At 37.4% G+C, this 27,964-nt stretch overlaps 24 non-coding genes across 24 annotated transcripts; all 24 read right to left on the reverse strand.

Moving 5' to 3' along the window:
• Positions 1-208: 208 nt before the first annotated feature.
• TRNAH-GUG (transfer RNA histidin (anticodon GUG)) lies at positions 209-280 on the reverse strand. The gene has a single exon. It is a non-coding gene; the product is annotated as a tRNA-His (tRNA).
• An 8-nt stretch (positions 281-288) lies between these two features.
• TRNAR-ACG (transfer RNA arginine (anticodon ACG)) lies at positions 289-361 on the reverse strand. The gene has a single exon. It is a non-coding gene; the product is annotated as a tRNA-Arg (tRNA).
• Positions 362-10,373: 10,012 nt separating this feature from the next.
• Positions 10,374-10,446, reverse strand: TRNAR-ACG (transfer RNA arginine (anticodon ACG)). Its single transcript has one exon. It is a non-coding gene; the product is annotated as a tRNA-Arg (tRNA).
• Positions 10,447-11,580: 1,134 nt separating this feature from the next.
• Positions 11,581-11,653, reverse strand: TRNAH-AUG (transfer RNA histidin (anticodon AUG)). The gene has a single exon. It is a non-coding gene; the product is annotated as a tRNA-His (tRNA).
• A 3,573-nt stretch (positions 11,654-15,226) lies between these two features.
• On the reverse strand, positions 15,227-15,298 carry TRNAH-GUG (transfer RNA histidin (anticodon GUG)). Its single transcript has one exon. It is a non-coding gene; the product is annotated as a tRNA-His (tRNA).
• An 8-nt stretch (positions 15,299-15,306) lies between these two features.
• On the reverse strand, positions 15,307-15,379 carry TRNAR-ACG (transfer RNA arginine (anticodon ACG)). The gene has a single exon. It is a non-coding gene; the product is annotated as a tRNA-Arg (tRNA).
• Positions 15,380-16,444: 1,065 nt separating this feature from the next.
• On the reverse strand, positions 16,445-16,516 carry TRNAH-GUG (transfer RNA histidin (anticodon GUG)). Its single transcript has one exon. It is a non-coding gene; the product is annotated as a tRNA-His (tRNA).
• An 8-nt stretch (positions 16,517-16,524) lies between these two features.
• On the reverse strand, positions 16,525-16,597 carry TRNAR-ACG (transfer RNA arginine (anticodon ACG)). The gene has a single exon. It is a non-coding gene; the product is annotated as a tRNA-Arg (tRNA).
• A 1,144-nt stretch (positions 16,598-17,741) lies between these two features.
• Positions 17,742-17,814, reverse strand: TRNAR-ACG (transfer RNA arginine (anticodon ACG)). Its single transcript has one exon. It is a non-coding gene; the product is annotated as a tRNA-Arg (tRNA).
• Positions 17,815-18,879: 1,065 nt separating this feature from the next.
• On the reverse strand, positions 18,880-18,951 carry TRNAH-GUG (transfer RNA histidin (anticodon GUG)). Its single transcript has one exon. It is a non-coding gene; the product is annotated as a tRNA-His (tRNA).
• An 8-nt stretch (positions 18,952-18,959) lies between these two features.
• On the reverse strand, positions 18,960-19,032 carry TRNAR-ACG (transfer RNA arginine (anticodon ACG)). The gene has a single exon. It is a non-coding gene; the product is annotated as a tRNA-Arg (tRNA).
• Positions 19,033-20,096: 1,064 nt separating this feature from the next.
• TRNAH-GUG (transfer RNA histidin (anticodon GUG)) lies at positions 20,097-20,168 on the reverse strand. The gene has a single exon. It is a non-coding gene; the product is annotated as a tRNA-His (tRNA).
• An 8-nt stretch (positions 20,169-20,176) lies between these two features.
• Positions 20,177-20,249, reverse strand: TRNAR-ACG (transfer RNA arginine (anticodon ACG)). Its single transcript has one exon. It is a non-coding gene; the product is annotated as a tRNA-Arg (tRNA).
• Positions 20,250-21,314: 1,065 nt separating this feature from the next.
• TRNAH-GUG (transfer RNA histidin (anticodon GUG)) lies at positions 21,315-21,386 on the reverse strand. Its single transcript has one exon. It is a non-coding gene; the product is annotated as a tRNA-His (tRNA).
• An 8-nt stretch (positions 21,387-21,394) lies between these two features.
• TRNAR-ACG (transfer RNA arginine (anticodon ACG)) lies at positions 21,395-21,467 on the reverse strand. Its single transcript has one exon. It is a non-coding gene; the product is annotated as a tRNA-Arg (tRNA).
• A 1,065-nt stretch (positions 21,468-22,532) lies between these two features.
• Positions 22,533-22,604, reverse strand: TRNAH-GUG (transfer RNA histidin (anticodon GUG)). The gene has a single exon. It is a non-coding gene; the product is annotated as a tRNA-His (tRNA).
• An 8-nt stretch (positions 22,605-22,612) lies between these two features.
• On the reverse strand, positions 22,613-22,685 carry TRNAR-ACG (transfer RNA arginine (anticodon ACG)). The gene has a single exon. It is a non-coding gene; the product is annotated as a tRNA-Arg (tRNA).
• Positions 22,686-23,750: 1,065 nt separating this feature from the next.
• On the reverse strand, positions 23,751-23,822 carry TRNAH-GUG (transfer RNA histidin (anticodon GUG)). Its single transcript has one exon. It is a non-coding gene; the product is annotated as a tRNA-His (tRNA).
• Positions 23,823-23,830: 8 nt separating this feature from the next.
• Positions 23,831-23,903, reverse strand: TRNAH-AUG (transfer RNA histidin (anticodon AUG)). The gene has a single exon. It is a non-coding gene; the product is annotated as a tRNA-His (tRNA).
• A 1,133-nt stretch (positions 23,904-25,036) lies between these two features.
• TRNAR-ACG (transfer RNA arginine (anticodon ACG)) lies at positions 25,037-25,109 on the reverse strand. The gene has a single exon. It is a non-coding gene; the product is annotated as a tRNA-Arg (tRNA).
• A 1,064-nt stretch (positions 25,110-26,173) lies between these two features.
• On the reverse strand, positions 26,174-26,245 carry TRNAH-GUG (transfer RNA histidin (anticodon GUG)). The gene has a single exon. It is a non-coding gene; the product is annotated as a tRNA-His (tRNA).
• Positions 26,246-26,253: 8 nt separating this feature from the next.
• Positions 26,254-26,326, reverse strand: TRNAR-ACG (transfer RNA arginine (anticodon ACG)). The gene has a single exon. It is a non-coding gene; the product is annotated as a tRNA-Arg (tRNA).
• Positions 26,327-27,390: 1,064 nt separating this feature from the next.
• Positions 27,391-27,462, reverse strand: TRNAH-GUG (transfer RNA histidin (anticodon GUG)). Its single transcript has one exon. It is a non-coding gene; the product is annotated as a tRNA-His (tRNA).
• Positions 27,463-27,470: 8 nt separating this feature from the next.
• TRNAR-ACG (transfer RNA arginine (anticodon ACG)) lies at positions 27,471-27,543 on the reverse strand. The gene has a single exon. It is a non-coding gene; the product is annotated as a tRNA-Arg (tRNA).
• Positions 27,544-27,964: the final 421 nt, after the last annotated feature.

Consider the following 27,964-nt stretch of genomic DNA (forward strand, 5'->3'; position numbering starts at 1 on the left):
GGTTGTTATATTGCAGTTGCGTTTACAATTTATAATTAGACTTTTAAAGGGGTACCAAGAATTAACACTTTGTTGTGATTTAGTGCAATATTAGATATTTGGCACTATTTACATTGTTTGCATTTTAAATATTGTTTAACTCCGACACTCACATGGTTAACAGTTGGGGTCAAAATGTACTTAGCGCTGAAGAGAAGGAAAATAGAGATGCCGTGACCCGGATTCGAACCGGGGTTGCTGCGGCCACAACGCAGAGTACTAACCACTATACGATCACGGCACAGCGGCCGAGCCAGGTAGGAGTCGAACCTACAATCTTCTGATTCGTAGTCAGACGCGTTATCCATTGCGCCACTGGCCCATGTTTGGATCTAATGGGATCTGCCTCAACAGGAAAAAAAAGATATCCATAATAAAACTAAATTGAGATACAAAAGAAGTGTTTTGCAAAGTTGTTTAATTATTTTATCTTATCACTAAAAGTTTAACCTTTCCTTAAGTATTTCCTTAACTACTTATATGGCACCAACAAATTCCGCAGAGCTGGAATTGAACTAATTCAACTTAAATGTACTTTATTAACCCCTTAAGGACAGAGCTTCAGAAGCTTGTCTTTCACTTAATGACAACGGCATTTTTTGCATTTTTTGCTATTTGCGTTCAACTGCAATTTGCTTTTTACTTATTCATTGCACCGACACATATTATATACCGTTTTTTAAAGGACAGAAAGGGCTTTAATTTGATGTAACACATATATATATAAATGCTTATTTATTATTAAAAAAATACAGAAATATGCAAAAAAATGAATTTTTGTGTGTTTTTTTTTTACAGTTTTTGCCATAATAATGTGTACATAATTAGTGCAGGTTAAGGAAAGTAATTAAAATTAAAATTCATTTAGTTGTTCTGAATTACAGAATATATAATGTGTCTGGGATTTTCAGTTTTTTTTGGTAGTTACAGGTCACAAAGCACAAGGAGTAAAATACACTTTTTATGTGGAGCGATTTTAGAATTTGGTATGTTTGTCTTGTAAGCCTAATAGCCATAAAAGAAAACAAAATTGCCACACAAAAGTATATATTTATATAAAGTAGACACCCCAGGCTATTTACCTAAGGTTGTTTTGACACTTTCTACGTAGCCATTTTACCGCCAACCTCGGCTAAATATTGGAGTAAAATTGTGTTTTTTGGGGGTTTTCGCACACAAACTTATAACAAAGAACTTCTCATGTGTTTTTTGTAAAGTTGGTGTGTGCTATTCCTGTACAAAGTTTTATTATGTGTTCAGTTACTTCTGCTGAGTACAACGGTACCCCCATTGTATGTCTTTGGCACTATTTCGTGAAGCTACAGTGCCATATAGGAGACCTGTCCTTTTCAGTATTCACAGTAGAATTTTGAGAGACGGATTTAATGAGCCTATGCTTCCATTTGGGGTATTATAACAGTCTGTCTGTTCGAAAAAAAAACCCAAAGGCCTACCATTTGTAAAAGTAGACACTCCAGGGTATCTCATAAGGTGCATATTGTGCCTTAACATGCCCCCATTTTTTTACCAATACATGCCAAAGTATGCGGTAAAAAATAATTTTGTGCATTTTTTACATATGGATTGCATTTGTGCTGGCCATTTTGTATATTTCACATGTGCCACTAAGTTCAAACCCCCCAAATTATGTTCAGCTAAGTCTTCTGAGTAAAATGACACCCCCATTGTATGTCTTTGGCACTAGTTCGTGAAGCTACAGTGCCATATAGGAGACCTGTCCTTTTCAGTACTCACAGTAGAATTTTGAGAGACGGATTTAATGAGCCTATGCTTCCATTTGGGGTATTATAACAGTTTGACTGTTCAAAAAAAACCCACAAAGGCCTACCATTTGTAAAAGTAGACACTCCAGGGTATCTCATAAGGTGCATATTGTGCCTTAACATGCCCCCATTTTTTCACCAATAGTTGCCAAAGTATGTGGTATAAAATAATTTTGTGCACTTTTTACATATGGATTGCATTTGTGCTGGGCATTTTGTATATTTCACATGTGCCACTAAGTTCAAACCCCCCAAATTATGTTCAGCTAAGTCTTCTGAGTAAAATGACACCCCCATTGTATGTCTTTGGCACTAGTTCGTGAAGCTACAGTGCCATAAAGGAGACCTGTCCTTTTCTGTACTCACAGTAGAATTTTGAGAGACGGATTTAATGAGCCTATGCTTCCATTTGGGGTATTATAACAGTTTGACTGTTCAAAAAAAAACCACAAAGGCCTACCATTTGTAAAAGTAGACACTCCAGGGTATCTCATAAGGTGCATATTGTGCCTTAACATGCCCCCATTTTTTCACCAATAGATGCCAAAGTATGTGGTAAAAAATAATTTTGTGCGTTTTTTACATATGGATTGCATTTGTGCTGGGCATTTTGTATATTTCACATGTGCCACTAAGTTCAAACCCCCCAAATTATGTTCAGCTAAGTCTTCTGAGTAAAATGACACCCCCATTGTATGTCTCTGGCACTAGTTCGTGAAGCTACAGTGCTATATAGGAGACCTGTCCTTTTCAGTACTCACAGTAGAATTTTGAGAGACGGATTTAATGAGCCTATGCTTCCATTTGGGGTATTATAACAGTTTGACTGTTCAAAAAAAAACCCACAAAGGCCTACCATTTGTAAAAGTAGACACTCCAGGGTATCTCATAAGGTGCATATTGTGCCTTAACATGCCCCCATTTTTTCACCAATAGATGCCAAAGTATGTGGTAAAAAATAATTTTGTGCGTTTTTTACATATGGATTGCATTTGTGCTGGCCATTTTGTATATTTCACATGTGCCACTAAGTTCAAACCCCCCAAATTATGTTCAGCTAAGTCTTCTGAGTAAAATGACACCCCCATTGTATGTCTTTGGCACTAGTTCGTGAAGCTACAGTGCCATATAGGAGACCTGTCCTTTTCAGTACTCACAGTAGAATTTTGAGAGACGGATTTAATGAGCCTATGCTTCCATTTGGGGTATTATAACAGTTTGACTGTTCAAAAAAAACCCACAAAGGCCTACCATTTGTAAAAGTAGACACTCCAGGGTATCTCATAAGGTGCATATTGTGCCTTAACATGCCCCCATTTTTTCACCACTAGATGCCAAAGTATGTGGTAAAAAATAATTTTGTGCGTTTTTTACATATGGATTGCATTTGTGCTGGGCATTTTGTATATTTCACATGTGCCACTAAGTTCAAACCCCCCAAATTATGTTCAGCTAAGTCTTCTGAGTAAAATGACACCCCCATTGTATGTCTTTGGCACTAGTTCGTGAAGCTACAGTGCCATATAGGAGACCTGTCCTTTTCAGTACTCACAGTAGAATTTTGAGAGACGGATTTAATGAGCCTATGCTTCCATTTGGGGTATTATAACAGTTTGACTGTTCAAAAAAAAACCACAAAGGCCTACCATTTGTAAAAGTAGACACTCCAGGGTATCTCATAAGGTGCATATTGTGCCTTAACATGCCCCCATTTTTTCACCAATAGATGCCAAAGTATGTGGTAAAAAATAATTTTGTGCGTTTTTTACATATGGATTGCATTTGTGCTGGGCATTTTGTATATTTCACATGTGCCACTAAGTTCAAACCCCCCAAATTATGTTCAGCTAAGTCTTCTGAGTAAAATGACACCCCCATTGTATGTCTCTGGCACTAGTTCGTGAAGCTACAGTGCTATATAGGAGACCTGTCCTTTTCAGTACTCACAGTAGAATTTTGAGAGACGGATTTAATGAGCCTATGCTTCCATTTGGGGTATTATAACAGTTTGACTGTTCAAAAAAAAACCCACAAAGGCCTACCATTTGTAAAAGTAGACACTCCAGGGTATCTCATAAGGTGCATATTGTGCCTTAACATGCCCCCATTTTTTCACCAATAGATGCCAAAGTATGTGGTAAAAAATAATTTTGTGCGTTTTTTACATATGGATTGCATTTGTGCTGGCCATTTTGTATATTTCACATGTGCCACTAAGTTCAAACCCCCCAAATTATGTTCAGCTAAGTCTTCTGAGTAAAATGACACCCCCATTGTATGTCTTTGGCACTAGTTCGTGAAGCTACAGTGCCATATAGGAGACCTGTCCTTTTCAGTACTCACAGTAGAATTTTGAGAGACGGATTTAATGAGCCTATGCTTCCATTTGGGGTATTATAACAGTTTGACTGTTCAAAAAAAACCCACAAAGGCCTACCATTTGTAAAAGTAGACACTCCAGGGTATCTCATAAGGTGCATATTGTGCCTTAACATGCCCCCATTTTTTCACCAATAGATGCCAAAGTATGTGGTAAAAAATAATTTTGTGCGTTTTTTACATATGGATTGCATTTGTGCTGGGCATTTTGTATATTTCACATGTGCCACTAAGTTCAAACCCCCCAAATTATGTTCAGCTAAGTCTTCTGAGTAAAATGACACCCCCATTGTATGTCTTTGGCACTAGTTCGTGAAGCTACAGTGCCATATAGGAGACCTGTCCTTTTCAGTACTCACAGTAGAATTTTGAGAGACGGATTTAATGAGCCTATGCTTCCATTTGGGGTATTATAACAGTTTGACTGTTCAAAAAAAAAACACAAAGGCCTACCATTTGTAAAAGTAGACACTCCAGGGTATCTCATAAGGTGCATATTGTGCCTTAACATGCCCCCATTTTTTCACCAATAGATGCCAAAGTATGTGGTAAAAAATAATTTTGTGCGTTTTTTACATATGGATTGCATTTGTGCTGGGCATTTTGTATATTTCACATGTGCCACTAAGTTCAAACCCCCCAAATTATGTTCAGCTAAGTCTTCTGAGTAAAATGACACCCCCATTGTATGTCTCTGGCACTAGTTCGTGAAGCTACAGTGCTATATAGGAGACCTGTCCTTTTCAGTACTCACAGTAGAATTTTGAGAGACGGATTTAATGAGCCTATGCTTCCATTTGGGGTATTATAACAGTTTGACTGTTCAAAAAAAAACCCACAAAGGCCTACCATTTGTAAAAGTAGACACTCCAGGGTATCTCATAAGGTGCATATTGTGCCTTAACATGCCCCCATTTTTTCACCAATAGATGCCAAAGTATGTGGTAAAAAATAATTTTGTGCGTTTTTTACATATGGATTGCATTTGTGCTGGCCATTTTGTATATTTCACATGTGCCACTAAGTTCAAACCCCCCAAATTATGTTCAGCTAAGTCTTCTGAGTAAAATGACACCCCCATTGTATGTCTTTGGCACTAGTTCGTGAAGCTACAGTGCCATATAGGAGACCTGTCCTTTTCAGTACTCACAGTAGAATTTTGAGAGACGGATTTAATGAGCCTATGCTTCCATTTGGGGTATTATAACAGTTTGACTGTTCAAAAAAAACCCACAAAGGCCTACCATTTGTAAAAGTAGACACTCCAGGGTATCTCATAAGGTGCATATTGTGCCTTAACATGCCCCCATTTTTTCACCAATAGATGCCAAAGTATGTGGTAAAAAATAATTTTGTGCGTTTTTTACATATGGATTGCATTTGTGCTGGGCATTTTGTATATTTCACATGTGCCACTAAGTTCAAACCCCCCAAATTATGTTCAGCTAAGTCTTCTGAGTAAAATGACACCCCCATTGTATGTCTTTGGCACTAGTTCGTGAAGCTACAGTGCCATATAGGAGACCTGTCCTTTTCAGTACTCACAGTAGAATTTTGAGAGACGGATTTAATGAGCCTATGCTTCCATTTGGGGTATTATAACAGTTTGACTGTTCAAAAAAAACCCACAAAGGCCTACCATTTGTAAAAGTAGACACTCCAGGGTATCTCATAAGGTGCATATTGTGCCTTAACATGCCCCCATTTTTTCACCAATAGATGCCAAAGTATGTGGTATAAAATTATTTTGTGCGTTTTTTACATATGGATTGCATTTGTGCTGGGCATTTTGTATATTTCACATGTGCCACTAAGTTCATACCCCCCAAATTATGTTCAGCTAAGTCTTCTGAGTAAAATGACACCCCTATTGTATGTCTTTGGGACTATTTTGTGAAGCTACAGTGCCATATAGGAGACCAAGCCATATCAGTTTTTACCGAACTTTGAATTTTGACGCTGGGCCTATGTGCAATTTCCAAGCATCTTAGCATGTTTTAAATTCAAACTACCCCACAAAGGCCTACCATTTCTTAAAGTAGACACTCCAGGGTATCTCATAAGGTGCATATTGTGCCTTAACATGCCCCCATTTTTTCACCAATAGATGCCAAAGTATGTGGTATAAAATTATTTTGTGCGTTTTTTACATATGGATTGCATTTGTGCTGGGCATTTTGTATATTTCACATGTGCCACTAAGTTCATACCCCCCAAATTATGTTCAGCTAAGTCTTCTGAGTAAAATGACACCCCTATTGTATGTCTTTGGGACTATTTTGTGAAGCTACAGTGCCATATAGGAGACCAAGCCATATCAGTTTTTACCGAACTTTGAATTTTGACGCTGGGCCTATGTGCAATTTCCAAGCATCTTAGCAGGTATTAAATTCAAACTACCCCACAAAGGCCTACCATTTCTTAAAGTAGACACCCCAGGGTATTTCAAAAGGTATATTCTAAACCTTAGTGTAGGATCATTTTTTTGTTAGTTTGTACCAAGTCTAGTTGCAATTAGCATTTTTTCTGCCTTTTTGACACACACTTGGAGATGTTACTGTATATTTTGCTATCCTTATGTGTGCTACGGCAGTATAACACCTAATATGTTGCTCAGCTATGTCATCTTAGTGCAATGATACCCCCATATACAGAATAGTTGGGGTAAACTTATCCGGGGGTAGTACACAGTTATCTGCGTCCCGGACAAAGCTGTCATGGATTCCGAAACCAAAACACAGACAGACCACAAAGAGAGAGAACACAGAGAGAGAAACTTGTAATACCGGTCCTTAGAATGGCCGGGCTATACAAGCAGAGAATTGTCAAGGTACAAGCCGAGGTCAAAGGAGTAAAGAGAAACGGAACAACGATAGGACAAGCCGAGGTCAAGGATCAGAGAAGACAGGATAAACGGTAGACAAAGCCAAGATTCGGTAACCAAAAATCACACCCCAAAACTGGTCTACTTATTCGGCCTGGGTGTGAAAAATTTTAAAACAATGGCCAATACATAGGCCGGGCTGAGAGGGGCAATCAGGGCAGTAATAGCTGGTCTCAACTCTTACGCCCCTCTTGTAACACACCCTGCACCTTTTCTGGGGGTTTTGTTTTTTAGGGGTTGGTGGAATCTTAAAGCAGAAGTGACCTGCCTCCATTCTTCTGCTAGGCTCCACTGATGGTCTCCTTGTGTGGCATTCTAGCAGCTTAGAAATTAGCTCAAACTGGAAAGAAAGAAAAGTGCTTTTCAGCCCAGCATTTGCCTTTTTAAAAATAACAAAGGCATTGTGGATTGCCATCTGCAAAAGGTATATGCCCACTTTTTTATACCATGCCCTGGTCTTTCTCATGATCAAATATGGCTGCATCAGTTGATCGGACAGGTCAACGCCCCCCATATGCCGATTATATTGCCGTATGCAGACTGGCACCCGTTTATATTCGTCTCTGCCACGAACTGCGCCCTGTACTTGAGTGCCAGCAGTTCATTCTGGCAGAGAGCTGCTGTTTCCCCCCTTTTCATTTTTTTGTTCGCTAGAGCCTTTGGGAAACCTGTGCGACTCTTCCGAATAGTGCCACAGGCCACGGTCTCGAAGCAATACAACATTTGTAACAGTGGGATGCTATTATAAAAGTTATCGATGTATAGATGATAACCTGTATTAAGTAGTGGCATTATTAAGTCCCAGACAATTTTTCCACTTGTCCCTACTGTATCTGGGCAACCTGGGGGATCAAGGTGGCTATCCCTTCCTTCGTATACACGGAAGGTGTATACGTAGCCACTGCCACTTTCACATAGTTTATAAAATTTGATCCCATATCGGGATCTTTTGGATGGGATATATTGTCTAAACCCCAGTCTTCCCTTAAACTTCATTAGGGACTCGTCAATGGAAATGTTTTTATTGGGGGTATATATAGCGGCAAATTTACTGTTAAAGTGGGCAATTAAAGGGCGTAGTTTGTAAAGAAGATCATACTGCGGATCACCTTTTGGGGGGCACTTGTTGTTATCACTAAAGTGCATAAATCTTAGTATGTCTTCATATCTTTCCCTTGTCATTGTCTCGGCAAAAATAGGAGTATTGCAAATAGGATGTTTAGCCCAATACATCCTAATTGTGGGCTTTTTAATTAGCCCCATTAACATGGTCAGTGCCCAGAATTGTTTAAATTCTGGCACACTGGTTGGGTACCATCTCTCTTTCCTAGAGATAAGAGAGTCTGGATTGCGTGCCAGATATTGCTCCGCATAGAGATTAGTCTGGGTGACTATCTCCCCAAAAATCTCATCCCCCAAGAACAGCTGCATAACATCCAGCGCACTATAGGCAGACAGGTCCGCCTGTATGCCAGGATTGCCTGTAAACACTGGGATGTCTGGGGAAAAATTATTAGGGGGTACCCAGTCATCTGCGCCATGGTCAGCATTAGGGGAATCGTCGATTTCTCCTGATGGTCCTGCAGTATCTGGCACATAGTCCATGTCCCCTGCATCCCCTGCGTCACTCCCTGCTTCACTCTCTGAGGCAGTGTCAGTCGCCTCTGAGTCTGCCGCTAACAGGGCATAAGCCTCCTCCGCGCTATACTTTCTAAACATTGTTAATACAGCTAACACAGCTAACAAAACTCTAACAAAAAAAAAAAAATTTTTTTTTTTTTTTTTTTTTATACCCTAATTCCCACTAAATTCCACCCACCAAAATAACTAAATCACAAATTAATAAAATCAAATAATAAAATTTAACCCCTTAGGGTTACAAAAAACCTAAAAATTAACCCTTGAAAGTAAAAAAAAAAAAATAGATCACAGTAAAGTACTGTGACCTGTATATTGATCACTGCTAGCAGTGATCAAGCAGCAGGGAAAGGGTTAATTTTTTTTTTAACTCCACAAAAGTGAATTTTATACTTAAGTATAACTCTGCAATAAATCAGGGACACAATGTAGCACCGATCCGTCTCTCTCCACTTCACAAACCCACACGAGGTGGAGGGAGGCGGATCAGATATCCCAGCAGCATTGTGACCGCTGTGACTGGCTATCACAGCGATCACATGGGCTGGGATATCCGGATTTGCTGCTGCCGGTCTGCCCCTGACTCGGAGGGACCCAGCAACAGCATTAACCCCGCGATCGCCGGCACTGCGCGATCGCGGCGTTAATTTTAACGCGTGACGGACGAGGTCCGTCACTCGTCATTAACGCATTCCCCCGTGTGACGGACCTCGTCCGTCACTCGTCGTTAAGGGGTTAAACAAAAAAAAATAAGCTATTGCACAATAACTGCTAAAAGAGATCACAAAACAATCTCTGAGATGCGTTTCGCAATTTAACTGAGGAAGCTTTTTTAAGGGGGGAAATGTGTTTCAGAGATTGTTCCAAGTTGGATTCTTGAGTCATATTATATACCAAAATTTGGAAGCACCATGCGGGTTGGGTTGTCTCTAGGCAGGCAGACACCAGAGGCATTTCTGTGAGCTGAATTTCAAGACTCCTGTGCACAAGTGTGATTCTATATGGTATAATTTTATTAAGGTTTTACACTATACACATTTTTCCTGTTTTATTGTATGAATATATTATATGTACATATATGACCTGCCGGAAGTCTGTGCCTAGAGAAAAGGTGGATCTGATACCTATAAATAAGAAGAGGAGAGGGAGTCACCTATTTAAGAGTCCAATGCTTATAAACCAGAGCCAGATTGTGGGCTGTGGTTCATGTGAGTTGCCAATGCCTCTAGATGCTTTACTGCTTTATTAGATTTTTGGCTGTGTTAGTAAGTTGTCTCCACTATTATATCTTTTTCTATTTTTACTTTAGAGTTCAAAAGTTTGTTATTGTGTTTTTTTCTGGGATAATCACATTGTTCAATGTATTAAATCATGGTTGTTATATTGCAGTTGCGTTTACAATTTATAATTAGACTTTTAAAGGGGTACCAAGAATTAACACTGTGTTGTGATTTAGTGCAATATTAGATATTTAGCACTATTTACATTGTTTGCATTTTAAATATTGTTTAACTCCGACACTCACATGGTTAACAGTTGGGGTCAAAATGTACTTAGCGCTGAAGAGAAGGAAAATAGAGATGCCGTGACCCGGATTGCTGCGGCCACAACGCTGAGTACTAACCACTATACGATCACGGCACAGCGGCCGAGCCAGGTAGGAGTCGAACCTACAATCTTCTGATTCGTAGTCAGACGCGTTATCCATTGCGCCACTGGCCCATGTTTGGATCTAATGGGATCTGCCTCAACAGGAAAAAAAAAGATATCCATAATAAAACTAAATTGAGATACAAAAGAAGTGTTTTGCAAAGTTGTTTAATTATTTTATCTTATCACTAAAAGTTTAACCTTTCCTTAAGTATTTCCTTAACTACTTATATGGCACCAACAAATTCCGCAGAGCTGGAATTGAACTAATTCAACTTAAATGTACTTTATTAAACAAAAAAAAAAATAAGCTATTGCACAATAACTGCTAAAAGAGATCACAAAACAATCTCTGAGATGCGTTTCACAATTTAACTGAGGAAGCTTTTTTAAGGGGGGAAATGTGTTTCAGAGATTGTTCCAAGTTGGATTCTTGAGTCATATTATATACCAAAATTTGGAAGCACCATGCGGGTTGGGTTGTCTCTAGGCAGGCAGACACCAGAGGCATTTCTGTGAGCTGAATTTCAAGACTCCTGTGCACAAGTGTAATTCTATATGGTATAATTTTATTAAGGTTTTACACTATACACATTTTTCCTGTTTTATTGTATGAATATATTATATGTACATATATGACCTGCCGGAAGTCTGTGCCTAGAGAAAAGGTGGATCTGATACCTATAAATAAGAAGAGGAGAGGGAGTCACCTATTTAAGAGTCCAATGCTTATAAACCAGAGCCAGATTGTGGGCTGTGGTTCATGTGAGTTGCCAATGCCTCTAGATGCTTTACTGCTTTATTAGATTTTTGGCTGTGTTAGTAAGTTGTCTCCACTATTATATCTTTTTCTATTTTTACTTTAGAGTTCAAAAGTTTGTTATTGTGTTTTTTTCTGGGATAATCACATTGTTCAATGTATTAAATCATGGTTGTTATATTGCAGTTGCGTTTACAATTTATAATTAGACTTTTAAAGGGGTACCAAGAATTAACACTGTGTTGTGATTTAGTGCAATATTAGATATTTAGCACTATTTACATTGTTTGCATTTTAAATATTGTTTAACTCCGACACTCACATGGTTAACAGTTGGGGTCAAAATGTACTTAGCGCTGAAGAGAAGGAAAATAGAGATGCCGTGACCCGGATTGCTGCGGCCACAACGCTGAGTACTAACCACTATACGATCACGGCACAGCGGCCGAGCCAGGTAGGAGTCGAACCTACAATCTTCTGATTCATAGTCAGACGCGTTATCCATTGCGCCACTGGCCCATGTTTGGATCTAATGGGATCTGCCTCAACAGGAAAAAAAAAGATATCCATAATAAAACTAAATTGAGATACAAAAGAAGTGTTTTGCAAAGTTGTTTAATTATTTTATCTTATCACTAAAAGTTTAACCTTTCCTTAAGTATTTCCTTAACTACTTATATGGCACCAACAAATTCCGCAGAGCTGGAATTGAACTAATTCAACTTAAATGTACTTTATTAAACAAAAAAAAAATAAGCTATTGCACAATAACTGCTAAAAGAGATCACAAAACAATCTCTGAGATGCGTTTCACAATTTAACTGAGGAAGCTTTTTTAAGGGGGGAAATGTGTTTCAGAGATTGTTCCAAGTTGGATTCTTGAGTCATATTATATACCAAAATTTGGAAGCCCCATGCGGGTTGGGTTGTCTCTAGGCAGGCAGACACCAGAGGCATTTCTGTGAGCTGAATTTCAAGACTCCTGTGCACAAGTGTAATTCTATATGGTATAATTTTATTAAGGTTTTACACTATACACATTTTTCCTGTTTTATTGTATGAATATATTATATGTACATATATGACCTGCCGGAAGTCTGTGCCTAGAGAAAAGGTGGATCTGATACCTATAAATAAGAAGAGGAGAGGGAGTCACCTATTTAAGAGTCCAATGCTTATAAACCAGAGCCAGATTGTGGGCTGTGGTTCATGTGAGTTGCCAATGCCTCTAGATGCTTTACTGCTTTATTAGATTTTTGGCTGTGTTAGTAAGTTGTCTCCACTATTATATCTTTTTCTATTTTTACTTTAGAGTTCAAAAGTTTGTTATTGTGTTTTTTTCTGGGATAATCACATTGTTCAATGTATTAACCCTTTAAGTCCGGAGGACGTACTATTACGCCACGCAGAAACCGGCTCTAAACGCCGGCGGGCGTAATAGTACGTCCTCGCTTTTATTGCCGCCCACGTGGCCGGCGGTATTCTCCCGCTGCAGATCGCGGTCGGGGGGGATGCCTGGCCCCCCGGGCAACCCCCCCTGTGGCCGGTGACCGCGATCTGCAGTCTCTGATCGCAGTGACAGGCTGTCACTGCGATCAGTATTCAGCGTGTGTCAGCCGATTTCAAATCGGCTGACACATGCGGCCGGCGGCTTTCCCGTTGTGCAGATCACGGTCGGGGGACTTACCTGGCCCCCCAGGCAGTCCCCCTGGGGTCAGTGACCGCGATCTGCTAAGTCTGATCGCAGTGACAGGCTGTCACTGCGATCTCAAAGCACTCTGATCGCAGTGACAGCCTGTCACTGTGATCAGTGTTACATGTGTCAGCCTATTGGCTGACACATGTAACTGGCACAGTGATCCCCCTGCAGATTGGAAGGGGGGAGTGCTTGTACCACCCAGGCACTCCCCCCTGTGGTCAATTACCCAATCTGCAGGAGGTGATCACAGTGACAGGCAGTCACTGTGATCACTGATCCTGTGTGTCAGCCAGTGATGTGAAATCACTGGCTGACACTGTCTCTGCCCCCTGTCCTGTAAAAAAAATAAAATATTAGTTCAAAAAATAAATTAAAAAAATTACAGTTACAAATAAAATATACTTAGATCATATATATTATATATATATGATCTAAGTATATATATATACACATACACACACACACACATTTACACATACACGACGTGTATTTAAATATTAATAAATATATATATATATATATATATTAATATCAAATTACACGTAGACTGATACTGATTAAATATATATATAATTATTGTTATATATATATTTATATATAATATAAAAAAAATATATATGTAAATACGTAAAAAAATAAAATTAAAAAAATATTTAAAAATAAATAATTAAAAAATATATAGATGTGTGTTATTTCGTTCTAACTGTATTGTGATAATAATATATATATATTTATATCAAAATACACGTAGAACAAAATAATATATATCATAATATATATATCTATATACATAAATATATACGTATATATCACTATATATACCTATATATAAATAAAAATATTTAAAAAAAATGATATATATATATACGTATATATACACATATGTATATATATACATATATTAATTCTACACATATATTTATGTAATAATTTTACATAATTAGGTATCCTAATTAATTACAATTAGCGGGACCTGCCTGACAACCCATGCCGAAAGTATAGGGAATTTAATTTGCTAGCACTATATTTAACCCTATAACTTTCCAAGACACCATAAAACCTGTACATGGGGGTACTGTTTTACTCGGGAGACTTTGCTGAACACAAATATTAGTGTTTCAAAACAGTAAAATGTATTACAACGATGATATCGCCAGTAAAAGTGACGTTTTCTGCATTTTTCACGCACAAACAGCACTTACACGGACGATATTATTGCTGCAATACTTTTTACTGTTTTGAAATACAAATATTTGTGTTGAGCGAAGTCTCCCGAGTACAACAGTACCCCACATGTACAGGTTTTATGGTGTTTTCAAAAGTTACAGCGTCAAATATAAGGCTTGTGTTTCATTTTTTTCCCATTAAAATTCGCCAGATTGCTTACGTTGCCTTTGTGACCCTATGGTAGCCCAAGAATGAAAATTACCCCTATGATGGCATACCATTTGCAATAGTACACAACCCAAGGTATTGCAAATGGGGTTTGTCCAGACTTTTTTAGTAGCCACTTAGTCACAAACACTGGCCAAAATTGGCGTTTTTTGCATTTTTCACACACAAACAAATACCAACGCTAACTTTGGCCAGTGTTTGTGACCAAATGGCTACTAAAAAAGACTGGACATACCCCATTTGCAAAACCTTGGGTTGTCTACTATTGCAAATGGTATGCCATTATGGGTGTAAATTTAATTCCTGGGCTACTATACAGTCTCAAAGGCAACGTAACCAATCTGGCGAATTTCAATTTCAAATGTAACACGCTATATTTGACCCTGTAACTTCCCAAAACACCATAAAACCTGTACATAGGGGGTACTGTTTTACACGTGAGACATCGCTGAATACAAATATGTGTATTGTATTGCAGTAAAAGCAAACAGTATTTTGACATCCACAGTTAAAATGTCACATAGAACTAAAAAAAATTAAAAAAAAAAAAATTTCTCCCTTTTTTTAATATATTTTTTATATTAAATTATGTTTAATACCTAAATATTTGATGTTAAATGAAAGCCCTGTTTCCCCTGAATAAAATGATATATAATAAGGGGGGATGCATTTCATATGAAAGAGGTGAATTACGGTTGGACAGACATATAGCGCAAATGCCAGGTTTTGTTTACGTTTTGTTCTGTTCACAACTTGTACATTTGGCTGCGGTGTTAAGGGGTTAAATCATGGTTGTTATATTGCAGTTGCGTTTACAATTTATAATTAGACTTTTAAAGGGGTACCAAGAATTAACACTTTGTTGTGATTTAGTGCAATATTAGATATTTGGCACTATTTACATTGTTTGCATTTTAAATATTGTTTAACTCCGACACTCACATGGTTAACAGTTGGGGTCAAAATGTACTTAGCGCTGAAGAGAAGGAAAATAGAGATGCCGTGACCCGGATTCAAACCGGGGTTGCTGCGGCCACAACGCAGAGTACTAACCACTATACGATCACGGCACAGCGGCCGAGCCAGGTAGGAGTCGAACCTACAATCTTCTGATTCGTAGTCAGACGCGTTATCCATTGCGCCACTGGCCCATGTTTGGATCTGATGGGATCTGCCTCAACAGGAAAAAAAAGATATCCATAATAAAACTAAATTGAGATACAAAAGAAGTGTTTTGCAAAGTTGTTTAATTATTTTATCTTATCACTAAAAGTTTAACCTTTCCTTAAGTATTTCCTTAACTACTTATATGGCACCAACAAATTCCGCAGAGCTGGAATTGAACTAATTCAACTTAAATGTACTTTATTAAACAAAAAAAAAAATAAGCTATTGCACAATAACTGCTAAAAGAGATCACAAAACAATCTCTGAGATGCGTTTCACAATTTAACTGAGGAAGCTTTTTTAAGGGGGGAAATGTGTTTCAGAGATTGTTCCAAGTTGGATTCTTGAGTCATATTATATACCAAAATTTGGAAGCACCATGCGGGTTGGGTTGTCTCTAGGCAGGCAGACACCAGAGGCATTTCTGTGAGCTGAATTTCAAGACTCCTGTGCACAAGTGTAATTCTATATGGTATAATTTTATTAAGGTTTTACACTATACACATTTTTCCTGTTTTATTGTATGAATATATTTTATGTACATATATGACCTGCCGGAAGTCTGTGCCTAGAGAAAAGGTGGATCTGATACCTATAAATAAGAAGAGGAGAGGGAGTCACCTATTTAAGAGTCCAATGCTTATAAACCAGAGCCAGATTGTGGGCTGTGGTTCATGTGAGTTGCCAATGCCTCTAGATGCTTTACTGCTTTATTAGATTTTTGGCTGTGTTAGTAAGTTGTCTCCACTATTATATCTTTTTCTATTTTTACTTTAGAGTTCAAAAGTTTGTTATTGTGTTTTTTTCTGGGATAATCACATTGTTCAATGTATTAAATCATGGTTGTTATATTGCAGTTGCGTTTACAATTTATAATTAGACTTTTAAAGGGGTACCAAGAATTAACACTTTGTTGTGATTTAGTGCAATATTAGATATTTAGCACTATTTACATTGTTTGCATTTTAAATATTGTTTAACTCCGACACTCACATGGTTAACAGTTGGGGTCAAAATGTACTTAGCGCTGAAGAGAAGGAAAATAGAGATGCCGTGACCCGGATTCGAACCGGGGTTGCTGCGGCCACAACGCAGAGTACTAACCACTATACGATCACGGCACAGCGGCCGAGCCAGGTAGGAGTCGAACCTACAATCTTCTGATTCGTAGTCAGACGCGTTATCCATTGCGCCACTGACCCATGTTTGGATCTACTGGGATCTGCCTCAACAGGAAAAAAAAGATATCCATAATAAAACTAAATTGAGATACAAAAGAAGTGTTTTGCAAAGTTGTTTAATTATTTTATCTTATCACTAAAAGTTTAACCTTTCCTTAAGTATTTCCTTAACTACTTATATGGCACCAACAAATTCCGCAGAGCTGGAATTGAACTAATTCAACTTAAATGTACTTTATTAAACAAAAAAAAAATAAGCTATTGCACAATAACTGCTAAAAGAGATCACAAAACAATCTCTGAGATGCGTTTCACAATTTAACTGAGGAAGCTTTTTTAAGGGGGGAAATGTGTTTCAGAGATTGTTCCAAGTTGGATTCTTGAGTCATATTATATACCAAAATTTGGAAGCACCATGCGGGTTGGGTTGTCTCTAGGCAGGCAGACACCAGAGGCATTTCTGTGAGCTGAATTTCAAGACTCCTGTGCACAAGTGTAATTCTATATGGTATAATTTTATTAAGGTTTTACACTATACACATTTTTCCTGTTTTATTGTATGAATATATTATATGTACATATATGACCTGCCGGAAGTCTGTGCCTAGAGAAAAGGTGGATCTGATACCTATAAATAAGAAGAGGAGAGGGAGTCACCTATTTAAGAGTCCAATGCTTATAAACCAGAGCCAGATTGTGGGCTGTGGTTCATGTGAGTTGCCAATGCCTCTAGATGCTTTACTGCTTTATTAGATTTTTGGCTGTGTTAGTAAGTTGTCTCCACTATTATATCTTTTTCTATTTTTACTTTAGAGTTCAAAAGTTTGTTATTGTGTTTTTTTCTGGGATAATCACATTGTTCAATGTATTAAATCATGGTTGTTATATTGCAGTTGCGTTTACAATTTATAATTAGACTTTTAAAGGGGTACCAAGAATTAACACTTTGTTGTGATTTAGTGCAATATTAGATATTTGGCACTATTTACATTGTTTGCATTTTAAATATTGTTTAACTCCGACACTCACATGGCTAACAGTTGGGGTCAAAATGTACTTAGGGCTGAAGAGAAGGAAAATAGAGATGCCGTGACCCAGATTTGAACCGGGGTTGCTGCGGCCACAACGCAGAGTACTAACCACTATACGATCACGGCACAGCGGCCGAGCCAGGTAGGAGTCGAACCTACAATCTTCTGATTCGTAGTCAGACGCGTTATCCATTGCGCCACTGGCCCATGTTTGGATCTAATGGGATCTGCCTCAACAGGAAAAAAAAGATATCCATAATAAAACTAAATTGAGATACAAAAGAAGTGTTTTGCAAAGTTGTTTAATTATTTTATCTTATCACTAAAAGTTTAACCTTTCCTTAAGTATTTCCTTAACTACTTATATGGCACCAACAAATTCCGCAGAGCTGGAATTGAACTAATTCAACTTAAATGTACTTTATTAAACAAAAAAAAAAATAAGCTATTGCACAATAACTGCTAAAAGAGATCACAAAACAATCTCTGAGATGCGTTTCACAATTTAACTGAGGAAGCTTTTTTAAGGGGGGAAATGTGTTTCAGAGATTGTTCCAAGTTGGATTCTTGAGTCATATTATATACCAAAATTTGGAAGCACCATGCGGGTTGGGTTGTCTCTAGGCAGGCAGACACCAGAGGCATTTCTGTGAGCTGAATTTCAAGACTCCTGTGCACAAGTGTAATTCTATATGGTATAATTTTATTAAGGTTTTACACTATACACATTTTTCCTGTTTTATTGTATGAATATATTTTATGTACATATATGACCTGCCGGAAGTCTGTGCCTAGAGAAAAGGTGGATCTGATACCTATAAATAAGAAGAGGAGAGGGAGTCACCTATTTAAGAGTCCAATGCTTATAAACCAGAGCCAGATTGTGGGCTGTGGTTCATGTGAGTTGCCAATGCCTCTAGATGCTTTACTGCTTTATTAGATTTTTGGCTGTGTTAGTAAGTTGTCTCCACTATTATATCTTTTTCTATTTTTACTTTAGAGTTCAAAAGTTTGTTATTGTGTTTTTTTCTGGGATAATCACATTGTTCAATGTATTAAATCATGGTTGTTATATTGCAGTTGCGTTTACAATTTATAATTAGACTTTTAAAGGGGTACCAAGAATTAACACTTTGTTGTGATTTAGTGCAATATTAGATATTTAGCACTATTTACATTGTTTGCATTTTAAATATTGTTTAACTCCGACACTCACATGGTTAACAGTTGGGGTCAAAATGTACTTAGCGCTGAAGAGAAGGAAAATAGAGATGCCGTGACCCGGATTCGAACCGGGGTTGCTGCGGCCACAACGCAGAGTACTAACCACTATACGATCACGGCACAGCGGCCGAGCCAGGTAGGAGTCGAACCTACAATCTTCTGATTCGTAGTCAGACGCGTTATCCATTGCGCCACTGACCCATGTTTGGATCTACTGGGATCTGCCTCAACAGGAAAAAAAAGATATCCATAATAAAACTAAATTGAGATACAAAAGAAGTGTTTTGCAAAGTTGTTTAATTATTTTATCTTATCACTAAAAGTTTAACCTTTCCTTAAGTATTTCCTTAACTACTTATATGGCACCAACAAATTCCGCAGAGCTGGAATTGAACTAATTCAACTTAAATGTACTTTATTAAACAAAAAAAAAATAAGCTATTGCACAATAACTGCTAAAAGAGATCACAAAACAATCTCTGAGATGCGTTTCACAATTTAACTGAGGAAGCTTTTTTAAGGGGGGAAATGTGTTTCAGAGATTGTTCCAAGTTGGATTCTTGAGTCATATTATATACCAAAATTTGGAAGCACCATGCGGGTTGGGTTGTCTCTAGGCAGGCAGACACCAGAGGCATTTCTGTGAGCTGAATTTCAAGACTCCTGTGCACAAGTGTAATTCTATATGGTATAATTTTATTAAGGTTTTACACTATACACATTTTTCCTGTTTTATTGTATGAATATATTATATGTACATATATGACCTGCCGGAAGTCTGTGCCTAGAGAAAAGGTGGATCTGATACCTATAAATAAGAAGAGGAGAGGGAGTCACCTATTTAAGAGTCCAATGCTTATAAACCAGAGCCAGATTGTGGGCTGTGGTTCATGTGAGTTGCCAATGCCTCTAGATGCTTTACTGCTTTATTAGATTTTTGGCTGTGTTAGTAAGTTGTCTCCACTATTATATCTTTTTCTATTTTTACTTTAGAGTTCAAAAGTTTGTTATTGTGTTTTTTTCTGGGATAATCACATTGTTCAATGTATTAAATCATGGTTGTTATATTGCAGTTGCGTTTACAATTTATAATTAGACTTTTAAAGGGGTACCAAGAATTAACACTTTGTTGTGATTTAGTGCAATATTAGATATTTGGCACTATTTACATTGTTTGCATTTTAAATATTGTTTAACTCCGACACTCACATGGCTAACAGTTGGGGTCAAAATGTACTTAGGGCTGAAGAGAAGGAAAATAGAGATGCCGTGACCCGGATTTGAACCGGGGTTGCTGCGGCCACAACGCAGAGTACTAACCACTATACGATCACGGCACAGCGGCCGAGCCAGGTAGGAGTCGAACCTACAATCTTCTGATTCGTAGTCAGACGCGTTATCCATTGCGCCACTGGCCCATGTTTGGATCTGATGGGATCTGCCTCAACAGGAAAAAAAAGATATCCATAATAAAACTAAATTGAGATACAAAAGAAGTGTTTTGCAAAGTTGTTTAATTATTTTATCTTATCACTAAAAGTTTAACCTTTCCTTAAGTATTTCCTTAACTACTTATATGGCACCAACAAATTCCGCAGAGCTGGAATTGAACTAATTCAACTTAAATGTACTTTATTAAACAAAAAAAAAAATAAGCTATTGCACAATAACTGCTAAAAGAGATCACAAAACAATCTCTGAGATGCGTTTCACAATTTAACTGAGGAAGCTTTTTTAAGGGGGGAAATGTGTTTCAGAGATTGTTCCAAGTTGGATTCTTGAGTCATATTATATACCAAAATTTGGAAGCACCATGCGGGTTGGGTTGTCTCTAGGCAGGCAGACACCAGAGGCATTTCTGTGAGCTGAATTTCAAGACTCCTGTGCACAAGTGTAATTCTATATGGTATAATTTTATTAAGGTTTTACACTATACACATTTTTCCTGTTTTATTGTATGAATATATTTTATGTACATATATGACCTGCCGGAAGTCTGTGCCTAGAGAAAAGGTGGATCTGATACCTATAAATAAGAAGAGGAGAGGGAGTCACCTATTTAAGAGTCCAATGCTTATAAACCAGAGCCAGATTGTGGGCTGTGGTTCATGTGAGTTGCCAATGCCTCTAGATGCTTTACTGCTTTATTAGATTTTTGGCTGTGTTAGTAAGTTGTCTCCACTATTATATCTTTTTCTATTTTTACTTTAGAGTTCAAAAGTTTGTTATTGTGTTTTTTTCTGGGATAATCACATTGTTCAATGTATTAAATCATGGTTGTTATATTGCAGTTGCGTTTACAATTTATAATTAGACTTTTAAAGGGGTACCAAGAATTAACACTTTGTTGTGATTTAGTGCAATATTAGATATTTAGCACTATTTACATTGTTTGCAATTTAAATATTGTTTAACTCCGACACTCACATGGTTAACAGTTGGGGTCAAAATGTACTTAGCGCTGAAGAGAAGGAAAATAGAGATGCCGTGACCCGGATTCGAACCGGGGTTGCTGCGGCCACAACGCAGAGTACTAACCACTATACGATCACGGCACAGCGGCCGAGCCAGGTAGGAGTCGAACCTACAATCTTCTGATTCGTAGTCAGACGCGTTATCCATTGCGCCACTGACCCATGTTTGGATCTACTGGGATCTGCCTCAACAGGAAAAAAAAGATATCCATAATAAAACTAAATTGAGATACAAAAGAAGTGTTTTGCAAAGTTGTTTAATTATTTTATCTTATCACTAAAAGTTTAACCTTTCCTTAAGTATTTCCTTAACTACTTATATGGCACCAACAAATTCCGCAAAGCTGGAATTGAACTAATTCAACTTAAATGTACTTTATTAAACAAAAAAAAAAATAAGCTATTGCACAATAACTGCTAAAAGAGATCACAAAACAATCTCTGAGATGCGTTTCACAATTTAACTGAGGAAGCTTTTTTAAGGGGGGAAATGTGTTTCAGAGATTGTTCCAAGTTGGATTCTTGAGTCATATTATATACCAAAATTTGGAAGCACCATGCGGGTTGGGTTGTCTCTAGGCAGGCAGACACCAGAGGCATTTCTGTGAGCTGAATTTCAAGACTCCTGTGCACAAGTGTAATTCTATATGGTATAATTTTATTAAGGTTTTACACTATACACATTTTTCCTGTTTTATTGTATGAATATATTATATGTACATATATGACCTGCCGGAAGTCTGTGCCTAGAGAAAAGGTGGATCTGATACCTATAAATAAGAAGAGGAGAGGGAGTCACCTATTTAAGAGTCCAATGCTTATAAACCAGAGCCAGATTGTGGGCTGTGGTTCATGTGAGTTGCCAATGCCTCTAGATGCTTTACTGCTTTATTAGATTTTTGGCTGTGTTAGTAAGTTGTCTCCACTATTATATCTTTTTCTATTTTTACTTTAGAGTTCAAAAGTTTGTTATTGTGTTTTTTTCTGGGATAATCACATTGTTCAATGTATTAAATCATGGTTGTTATATTGCAGTTGCGTTTACAATTTATAATTAGACTTTTAAAGGGGTACCAAGAATTAACACTTTGTTGTGATTTAGTGCAATATTAGATATTTGGCACTATTTACATTGTTTGCATTTTAAATATTGTTTAACTCCGACACTCACATGGCTAACAGTTGGGGTCAAAATGTACTTAGGGCTGAAGAGAAGGAAAATAGAGATGCCGTGACCCGGATTTGAACCGGGGTTGCTGCGGCCACAACGCAGAGTACTAACCACTATACGATCACGGCACAGCGGCCGAGCCAGGTAGGAGTCGAACCTACAATCTTCTGATTCGTAGTCAGACGCGTTATCCATTGCGCCACTGGCCCATGTTTGGATCTGATGGGATCTGCCTCAACAGGAAAAAAAAGATATCCATAATAAAACTAAATTGAGATACAAAAGAAGTGTTTTGCAAAGTTGTTTAATTATTTTATCTTATCACTAAAAGTTTAACCTTTCCTTAAGTATTTCCTTAACTACTTATATGGCACCAACAAATTCCGCAGAGCTGGAATTGAACTAATTCAACTTAAATGTACTTTATTAAACAAAAAAAAAAATAAGCTATTGCACAATAACTGCTAAAAGAGATCACAAAACAATCTCTGAGATGCGTTTCACAATTTAACTGAGGAAGCTTTTTTAAGGGGGGAAATGTGTTTCAGAGATTGTTCCAAGTTGGATTCTTGAGTCATATTATATACCAAAATTTGGAAGCACCATGCGGGTTGGGTTGTCTCTAGGCAGGCAGACACCAGAGGCATTTCTGTGAGCTGAATTTCAAGACTCCTGTGCACAAGTGTAATTCTATATGGTATAATTTTATTAAGGTTTTACACTATACACATTTTTCCTGTTTTATTGTATGAATATATTTTATGTACATATATGACCTGCCGGAAGTCTGTGCCTAGAGAAAAGGTGGATCTGATACCTATAAATAAGAAGAGGAGAGGGAGTCACCTATTTAAGAGTCCAATGCTTATAAACCAGAGCCAGATTGTGGGCTGTGGTTCATGTGAGTTGCCAATGCCTCTAGATGCTTTACTGCTTTATTAGATTTTTGGCTGTGTTAGTAAGTTGTCTCCACTATTATATCTTTTTCTATTTTTACTTTAGAGTTCAAAAGTTTGTTATTGTGTTTTTTTCTGGGATAATCACATTGTTCAATGTATTAAATCATGGTTGTTATATTGCAGTTGCGTTTACAATTTATAATTAGACTTTTAAAGGGGTACCAAGAATTAACACTTTGTTGTGATTTAGTGCAATATTAGATATTTAGCACTATTTACATTGTTTGCATTTTAAATATTGTTTAACTCCGACACTCACATGGTTAACAGTTGGGGTCAAAATGTACTTAGCGCTGAAGAGAAGGAAAATAGAGATGCCGTGACCCGGATTCGAACCGGGGTTGCTGCGGCCACAACGCAGAGTACTAACCACTATACGATCACGGCACAGCGGCCGAGCCAGGTAGGAGTCGAACCTACAATCTTCTGATTCATAGTCAGACGCGTTATCCATTGCGCCACTGACCCATGTTTGGATCTACTGGGATCTGCCTCAACAGGAAAAAAAAGATATCCATAATAAAACTAAATTGAGATACAAAAGAAGTGTTTTGCAAAGTTGTTTAATTATTTTATCTTATCACTAAAAGTTTAACCTTTCCTTAAGTATTTCCTTAACTACTTATATGGCACCAACAAATTCCGCAGAGCTGGAATTGAACTAATTCAACTTAAATGTACTTTATTAAACAAAAAAAAAATAAGCTATTGCACAATAACTGCTAAAAGAGATCACAAAACAATCTCTGAGATGCGTTTCACAATTTAACTGAGGAAGCTTTTTTAAGGGGGGAAATGTGTTTCAGAGATTGTTCCAAGTTGGATTCTTGAGTCATATTATATACCAAAATTTGGAAGCACCATGCGGGTTGGGTTGTCTCTAGGCAGGCAGACACCAGAGGCATTTCTGTGAGCTGAATTTCAAGACTCCTGTGCACAAGTGTAATTCTATATGGTATAATTTTATTAAGGTTTTACACTATACACATTTTTCCTGTTTTATTGTATGAATATATTATATGTACATATATGACCTGCCGGAAGTCTGTGCCTAGAGAAAAGGTGGATCTGATACCTATAAATAAGAAGAGGAGAGGGAGTCACCTATTTAAGAGTCCAATGCTTATAAACCAGAGCCAGATTGTGGGCTGTGGTTCATGTGAGTTGCCAATGCCTCTAGATGCTTTACTGCTTTATTAGATTTTTGGCTGTGTTAGTAAGTTGTCTCCACTATTATATCTTTTTCTATTTTTACTTTAGAGTTCAAAAGTTTGTTATTGTGTTTTTTTCTGGGATAATCACATTGTTCAATGTATTAAATCATGGTTGTTATATTGCAGTTGCGTTTACAATTTATAATTAGACTTTTAAAGGGGTACCAAGAATTAACACTTTGTTGTGATTTAGTGCAATATTAGATATTTGGCACTATTTACATTGTTTGCATTTTAAATATTGTTTAACTCCGACACTCACATGGCTAACAGTTGGGGTCAAAATGTACTTAGGGCTGAAGAGAAGGAAAATAGAGATGCCGTGACCCGGATTTGCTGCGGCCACAACGCAGAGTACTAACCACTATACGATCACGGCACAGCGGCCGAGCCAGGTAGGAGTCGAACCTACAATCTTCTGATTCGTAGTCAGACGCGTTATCCATTGCGCCACTGGCCCATGTTTGGATCTGATGGGATCTGCCTCAACAGGAAAAAAAAGATATCCATAATAAAACTAAATTGAGATACAAAAGAAGTGTTTTGCAAAGTTGTTTAATTATTTTATCTTATCACTAAAAGTTTAACCTTTCCTTAAGTATTTCCTTAACTACTTATATGGCACCAACAAATTCCGCAGAGCTGGAATTGAACTAATTCAACTTAAATGTACTTTATTAAACAAAAAAAAAATAAGCTATTGCACAATAACTGCTAAAAGAGATCACAAAACAATCTCTGAGATGCGTTTCACAATTTAACTGAGGAAGCTTTTTTAAGGGGGGAAATGTGTTTCAGAGATTGTTCCAAGTTGGATTCTTGAGTCATATTATATACCAAAATTTGGAAGCACCATGCGGGTTGGGTTGTCTCTAGGCAGGCAGACACCAGAGGCATTTCTGTGAGCTGAATTTCAAGACTCCTGTGCACAAGTGTAATTCTATATGGTATAATTTTATTAAGGTTTTACACTATACACATTTTTCCTGTTTTATTGTATGAATATATTTTATGTACATATATGACCTGCCGGAAGTCTGTGCCTAGAGAAAAGGTGGATCTGATACCTATAAATAAGAAGAGGAGAGGGAGTCACCTATTTAAGAGTCCAATGCTTATAAACCAGAGCCGGATTGTGGGCTGTGGTTCATGTGAGTTGCCAATGCCTCTAGATGCTTTACTGCTTTATTAGATTTTTGGCTGTGTTAGTAAGTTGTCTCCACTATTATATCTTTTTCTATTTTTACTTTAGAGTTCAAAAGTTTGTTATTGTGTTTTTTTCTGGGATAATCACATTGTTCAATGTATTAAATCATGGTTGTTATATTGCAGTTGCGTTTACAATTTATAATTAGACTTTTAAAGGGGTACCAAGAATTAACACTTTGTTGTGATTTAGTGCAATATTAGATATTTAGCACTATTTACATTGTTTGCATTTTAAATATTGTTTAACTCCGACACTCACATGGTTAACAGTTGGGGTCAAAATGTACTTAGCGCTGAAGAGAAGGAAAATAGAGATGCCGTGACCCGGATTCGAACCGGGGTTGCTGCGGCCACAACGCAGAGTACTAGCCACTATACGATCACGGCACAGCGGCGGAGCCAGGTAGGAGTCGAACCTACAATCTTCTGATTCGTAGTCAGACGCGTTATCCATTGCGCCACTGACCCATGTTTGGATCTACTGGGATCTGCCTCAACAGGAAAAAAAAGATATCCATAATAAAACTAAATTGAGATACAAAAGAAGTGTTTTGCAAAGTTGTTTAATTATTTTATCTTATCACTAAAAGTTTAACCTTTCCTTAAGTATTTCCTTAACTACTTATATGGCACCAACAAATTCCGCAGAGCTGGAATTGAACTAATTCAACTTAAATGTACTTTATTAAACAAAAAAAAAATAAGCTATTGCACAATAACTGCTAAAAGAGATCACAAAACAATCTCTGAGATGCGTTTCACAATTTAACTGAGGAAGCTTTTTTAAGGGGGGAAATGTGTTTCAGAGATTGTTCCAAGTTGGATTCTTGAGTCATATTATATACCAAAATTTGGAAGCACCATGCGGGTTGGGTTGTCTCTAGGCAGGCAGACACCAGAGGCATTTCTGTGAGCTGAATTTCAAGACTCCTGTGCACAAGTGTAATTCTATATGGTATAATTTTATTAAGGTTTTACACTATACACATTTTTCCTGTTTTATTGTATGAATATATTATATGTACATATATGACCTGCCGGAAGTCTGTGCCTAGAGAAAAGGTGGATCTGATACCTATAAATAAGAAGAGGAGAGGGAGTCACCTATTTAAGAGTCCAATGCTTATAAACCAGAGCCAGATTGTGGGCTGTGGTTCATGTGAGTTGCCAATGCCTCTAGATGCTTTACTGCTTTATTAGATTTTTGGCTGTGTTAGTAAGTTGTCTCCACTATTATATCTTTTTCTATTTTTACTTTAGAGTTCAAAAGTTTGTTATTGTGTTTTTTTCTGGGATAATCACATTGTTCAATGTATTAAATCATGGTTGTTATATTGCAGTTGCGTTTACAATTTATAATTAGACTTTTAAAGGGGTACCAAGAATTAACACTTTGTTGTGATTTAGTGCAATATTAGATATTTGGCACTATTTACATTGTTTGCATTTTAAATATTGTTTAACTCCGACACTCACATGGCTAACAGTTGGGGTCAAAATGTACTTAGGGCTGAAGAGAAGGAAAATAGAGATGCCGTGACCCGGATTTGAACCGGGGTTGCTGCGGCCACAACGCAGAGTACTAACCACTATACGATCACGGCACAGCGGCCGAGCCAGGTAGGAGTCGAACCTACAATCTTCTGATTCGTAGTCAGACGCGTTATCCATTGCGCCACTGGCCCATGTTTGGATATGATGGGATCTGCCTCAACAGGAAAAAAAAGATATCCATAATAAAACTAAATTGAGATACAAAAGAAGTGTTTTGCAAAGTTGTTTAATTATTTTATCTTATCACTAAAAGTTTAACCTTTCCTTAAGTATTTCCTTAACTACTTATATGGCACCAACAAATTCCGCAGAGCTGGAATTGAACTAATTCAACTTAAATGTACTTTATTAAACAAAAAAAAAATAAGCTATTGCACAATAACTGCTAAAAGAGATCACAAAACAATCTCTGAGATGCGTTTCACAATTTAACTGAGGAAGCTTTTTTAAGGGGGGAAATGTGTTTCAGAGATTGTTCCAAGTTGGATTCTTGAGTCATATTATATACCAAAATTTGGAAGCACCATGCGGGTTGGGTTGTCTCTAGGCAGG

Source organism: Pelobates fuscus, chromosome 3 (genome assembly GCF_036172605.1).
Source record: "Pelobates fuscus isolate aPelFus1 chromosome 3, aPelFus1.pri, whole genome shotgun sequence".
Lineage (NCBI taxonomy): Eukaryota > Metazoa > Chordata > Amphibia > Anura > Pelobatidae > Pelobates > Pelobates fuscus.